At 50.1% G+C, this 5886-nt stretch overlaps 1 long non-coding RNA gene across 1 annotated transcript; it reads right to left on the minus strand.

The window, feature by feature from the left end:
- Positions 1-4034: 4034 nt before the first annotated feature.
- Positions 4035-5334, minus strand: LOC129632410 (uncharacterized). The gene is made up of 3 exons (XR_008704511.1): positions 5254-5334; positions 4788-4922; positions 4035-4133 (listed from the first exon to the last, which is right to left on the minus strand). It is a non-coding gene; the product is annotated as an uncharacterized LOC129632410 (long non-coding RNA).
- Positions 5335-5886: the final 552 nt, after the last annotated feature.

Below are 5886 nucleotides of genomic sequence, written 5' to 3' on the forward strand. Positions count from 1 at the left end.
CCTGGCTCAATTCAGCCTTTTGCTCTCTCTCTCTGGGTGATTTGTGGTGAGGCCCTGCCTTTCTCTGCCCTCCCCCCCCCCATTTTGTCACCTTCAAAGTCAGGATATGGAACCAGATAAAATACATTTATAGGGATAAAAAGCAGAATAACCACAGAGCACAAAAAAACCTGGATTCAGATCTTGACCTTGCCCCTGACTGCCCCTGGGTGACTTCACACAGGACCCTGAACTCCTGAGTGCCTCAGTTTCCCAATCTGTAAATGGCAATAGTGACATTCACTGTGTTGTGCAGAGTCAGCAAAGCAGCGCAGGGAAGATAAGCAGAGCACCTTTATTATGGAGTCCAGTAAATGGGTAGATTTTATTTCATTTCTGTAGCAGAAACTACAGAGTGGCCACGGCAACCATGTCGCCTCCTCCAGATTACTGCTTCAAGCAGCGTACGCTTCCAGCCTGCCTTGCCGCTACGCGGTCACTAAGGACACATGAAAGGAGAGGGTGGGTGCCACTTCGATGTCACTCACTTGTAGCAAATTGTCTCCCAGCATGTCCTCTTTTTTCCTTCCTACAAGCCAGGGCATGGCTATGCCATGACACCTCTTTGGCTGTGCTGAGCAGGATGGCATGCTGGGAGTGGTGGAGGGCTGACAGGGTAACAGATTGGAAGGAACCTGGGTCCCAGTATTGAGACTAGGACTGAGTGCATGTGGTTTGCTTGGGAAGGCTCAGGGCACTGGCAGGTGAGTGGGGAGGTGACAAAGGAAAGAGAAGGCAGCCAGTAAAGGACAGCTACCACAGTGGATGACCAGGGGTGAGTTCCATGGGGAAGTTCTGAGAAACAGTGTAGAATACAGCCTTCAGAGCTAGCCACGGGTGGAGGAACTGGGCCGTATTTATCCCCACACCCATCAGTGTCAGGGCAGGGGTTGGGGGGAACTAGTTCTCAGGCACTTCCAGTCTTCTGTGTACTGGTGGACCAAGTGAATGTCATCAGGCCGAGGGCAGCCCTCTGCCAAAGATGCAGGTGCTGGCTTTGGAAGCCACACTGGTGGGCATGGGCCCAGTAAGAGGACCCAAGGGAATGTAAGCCCAGAACCAGAAGCTTCAGCTCTTGTTCTTCAGAAAGAGAAATAAACTCCTATGTTCCTCAAGCCACTATATACTGAGGATTCTTTGCAGCTTAACCTTGACCCTAATGTAATTTCCAAATACTATGCATATGGAAGCTTTCAGTTTTATGCAATCTCTCCAAGCTCCTGGACCCCTGAATAGTCACAGAGGTTGTCATGGTTAAGGAAACAAGGTTCATGCTAAGGAGCAGACCTATCTCAACAGAGCATACAGCCCTTGGTATCTCTGGGGCTCGGGCAGTACATGGTGTATGTCCTCAGAGAGAGGGAAAATGGGTGTGGACCGGCATAGTCACAGAACCTGAAACTTTACCTGCCGGAGACTACGGGAAGAGATGAGGTGACGGGCATCGTCACTGAGCTGTGGGATGGCTCCGCTGTTGGGTGAGGGGCACACAGGTACCTTGGCTCAAATGATTGTTGTGCTGGTACAACAGTGGTCTTGAACTGGTAGACGCTGGATTTGGGTGCATTGTGCCTTTAGAGGAGTGGGCTACAGGGCGCCTCTTTGCTGGAAGTGAGTGGTGGAATGGGACCAGCCATAGGGCACATGGCTACCGCTAGCTGGTGCCCCTCAGCCCACACCTGATGCCACTGCTGTCCAGCTGGTGCGTCGGGGCTCACTGAGGCTGTGGCTGCCCGGCAAAGTGAGGGTCCTGTAGTGCCTTGGGTGACCAGCTGGGCCCAGGCACCCCTGAGGTCACTGCCTCCCACTGTCTCAGCATACAGTGAACATGCCAACTTATTGGAAGGCAGAGCTGGGAGCCCCCTAGAGATGGTCTTTTCTAGCCTGTCATTTTGAGGATGGTGGCACTGAGCCCAGAGACGGCAATGAACTCCCAAGGCCAGTAGAGGAACCTGAATCCAGATTTACTGATTTCCCAGAGTTGGGGGATGCAGCTGACATAAAGATAGGGTGTGTGTGTGCGCACTCAGTCACGTCCAACTCTGCAACCCCCTGGACTGTACCCCGCCAGGCTCCTCTGTCCATGGAATTTTCCAGGCAAGAATACTGGAGTGGATTGCCATTTCCTACTTTAGGGAATCTGCCCCACCCAGAGATTGAACCCGTGTCTCTTGTGTCTCCTGCATGGGCAGGTGGATTCTTTACTGCTGTGTGCAGGCCTCAAATCTGCTGTTGGCCACCTCTGAGCCATTTCTCCACTTGTAGGGCCCTTTAAAAGTTTGTTATTTATTTGGCTGCACCAAGTCTTAGTTGCAGCATCTTCATTCTTCATAGAAGCATATGGGATCTAGTTTAGGCATACAAACTCTTAGTTTCAGTATATGGGATCTAGTTCCCTGACCAGGGATCAAACCCAAGCCCCCTGCATTGAAAGTGCAGGGTCTTAGCTACTATTTCATGGACCTCAGAATTTGAAGAGCACTCAAGAGATGATCAGGTCAGGTCTCTCTGTCTCCAGGCGTGCATGCATCCTCAGCTATGGCAGCTCACTCGAGGCCACCTTTCCTTGCCCTTCAGACACCATAGCTTCCTCTCTGCCACCTCTGTGTGTCCTACCGCAGTGGTCTGCCAGTTCTCCTTGGTGTCTTACTGCAGTCTTTCCTGCTTTGCTTTTGGTTTGATTTATTTTAACCTCTAGATACAGGTTGGTTTTGCTACATTATGCATTATGACAGTGAGGAGTGGGTTGAAATCCGTGAATTCTCCCTCACTTTCTTTCCTATTTCCATGGGAAAGGGGGTGGAGGGAAGGATCCAGCCCCCCACCTCCAGCCCCCATGGACTGAGAACAAGTAGGTGAGGACTGTCCACCCAGACTTCCAGGTCCCAGTCATCCCCAAGGCTCTGGAGGGAAGGGTGGAGGGCAGTGTCTTTCAGAAACCAGTGGGCTCTACAGCCTGACCCAACCCCAGGCAAATGAAAGTTGCCCTTTTCTGCTTTGTTACAATCCCATCACTTCTCCTCCCTCCTCCAACCTATAAATATGGAACATTTTTTTCTTCTGTTCTAGATTCTCTTTGCGTTTTATTCTCCAGAAAAATATGAGCATTTTCTTTGTTCTCTTTGAGCAGTTTGTGCCTGGAATGGAGAGAAGGGGAGAAGAAGGGGTGTAGCCTTCACCCATCAAGGGAAAGGGGTGGCTCCCTCTGTAGCCAGTGCTGGGTGCCTTTGCCCCCTGTGGGTGGGGAGGTGGAGAAGCCTCTGTAGGGCAACCTTTTTGGGGAATCAGATTACGAGTCAAGGTGCTTATGGCCCATGCAAGATATAAGGTGGACTGAACTGTGAGCAGAGAGAGCATCCTGGATTTACAGGTAGCAAACGAGATGGGAAAAATTAGCATAGACTCTAGGAGTTAAGAGAGGACACTGTTGGAACAAGAAGTCTCCAATGGAGACTGACAGATAGGATCTGGGCAAGATAAGAGGAGAAGCAGGAACAGGAAGCATTCATGTTCAGGGTTGGGGGCCTGGGATGGTGAAGAAAGCAGGGGTCCTGTGCTTGAAGGAGTAGGAGCAAGCCTGGAGGGGTGGCTGATTTCAGGGGTAGATGGACAAGGGCTATGGGAGGGGACAAATTGGAAAAGAATTTGTCTACCCTGCAGGGCAGGGTGAAGAGAAGACAAAGCCAAGTGCAGACCAGAGGCCAGTTAGTCACACCAGATCGCTGATGGCCTGGAAAGGCTTCAGGGAATGGTGGGACGTCCATGTCCTTTTTCCGAGAGCTGTTGGGGAGGTATGGGGGGTGGGGATGGAGAGACCCAGTGAGTAGAGCCCAAAGAGGGAGTATAGGTGGTTTCCTGTGGAGTCCGGTGTGCCTCAAACCCCAGGAGGCCTGGAGATATCCTTACAAACCTTCTATGCAGCACATCCATGAGGATCAGTGACAGGGCTTGATGGTGGGGGCAGGGAGGGGGACTTGTCCTGCTGTCTGTCCCTCCACCCCTGACCCCCACTCTCACTCCAAGAATCCCTGGGATGAGTGAGCCTGCCTTGCCACACCCCGGGATAGTGTCCTTGTCAAAGCGATGGGGCTCATCTGAAAGAAATGAAAGTACTCTGAGCAGAAGTCTTCTGCAGTTTTCTTCTGAAATGTGTTGCCCACAGGATGGAATTCTCCATTCCTTCCCATAGCATTTGAAGCTCCTGATAAATTGACCCTGGCCCAATGTCCTATTCTCATTTCTCATCGTTGTCCTATATCATCATTGTTATCTTCATCACATGAGGAATTAAAATCAACTAGCTTTTATTAAGCATCCATGTGCCAGGAATTCTTCTAGGCATTAAACATGTGATAACATTTCGTCTTTATCACAACGTCAACTCTTTGCAACCCCATGGACTGTAGCCTGCCAAGCTCCTCTGTCCATGGGATTTCCCAGGTGAAAATATTGGAGTGGGTTGCCATTTCCTCCTCCCAACCCAGGGATCGAACCCGCATCTCTAGGAACTATTATCCTCTCCATCTTACAAGAAGAGACACATGAGGCACAAAGAAATGTACTGGCCTCAGATCTTTCCAGCAGCCCGTGACTCAACAGCGGATATATCTGACACTGAACTTCTCACGTTCCATGCTTGCCCACGCCTGGCAGACTTTCCCCAGGCTGTCCCCCCTCCCCCCCCAGCCTGAACTGCCTCCTCACCTCTCAGCTTCTCTCCACCTGATGGACAACCACACAAGACCTACCTGCAAGCCCTAACTTAAAAATCGCCTCTTGTGGAAACTCTTCTGCAGCTTCCTGGGGAGCGCTTTCTCTCAGCCTCCCCAGCACATCTTGATTATGATGTTAGTCACATCGGGCTTCTGGTTTTTTTCATGTGCCTGTTATTTCCCTCAAAGGAAGAGATGACTCTTTTTAAAAATTTTTGCACCATGAAGGAAACAGTTAATGACATTCAAAGAAACTAAAGGAACTACATTTTGTTTAGCTTCATGCCTTTTCTCTTCCTTCCCCCTCCCCACCTCCCCAGGTCTGGTACGAAGCAGGGGTGCAATAAATATTTGTTAAATGGAGACATCTTTCCGGCCCCACTCAGCTTTTTTTCTGACCACCCCATTCCCAACTCTGTGCTGTGTGGGAGAATCCAGACGTCTTATACAGCTGCAGCTCAGTGTGTCCCTTTTGGCTGGAATTCAAGGAGCAATTACAGACAAATAAGTATTATTACAACTGGCATCAATCAGCATCCCTCTCCTCAAACGCTCTCACCAGGAGACAAGAGTGATCTCAGCTAGACACTGTCTGGTTTAAGCCCAAGTGTCTTTTTTGGTGCCTAGGGCGTGTGTGATCCTCGGAGGGGCCGCCCCTGCCCCCGCCCCCGCCCCCACCCCAACATTGACCATTTGTAACAGTCCGTATAGTCTGAGACTACAGGTCCCTAGAGGCAGATAGACCTGAATCTGAATCCTGACTGTCACTTTTTCTCTCTGTGAATTTGGACAAGGGGCTTAACTTCTTTGAATTTCAGTGTTCTCATAGATCACATAAAATCAATTATTCTTCCCAGGGGTGTGGTAGCAAGGATTAAATGAAATAACACACTTAAAGTGTCAAAAGATTTCCCAGGAAATTAATAAATTAAAACTTCCTTTTCCTCTTATGTGTGCATGCTAAGTTGCTTTAGTCATGTCCAACTCTTTGCGACCCCATGGACCATAGCCTGCCAGGCTCCTCTGTCCATGAAAGAATACTAGAGTGGGTTGCCATGCCCTCCCCCAGGGGATCTTCCCTACCCAGGGATCAAACCCATATCTCTTATGTCTTCTGCATTGGCAGGCAGGTTCT

The sequence above is a fragment of the Bubalus kerabau genome, chromosome 17 (genome assembly GCF_029407905.1).
Source record: "Bubalus kerabau isolate K-KA32 ecotype Philippines breed swamp buffalo chromosome 17, PCC_UOA_SB_1v2, whole genome shotgun sequence".
Taxonomy (NCBI): Eukaryota; Metazoa; Chordata; class Mammalia; order Artiodactyla; family Bovidae; genus Bubalus; species Bubalus kerabau.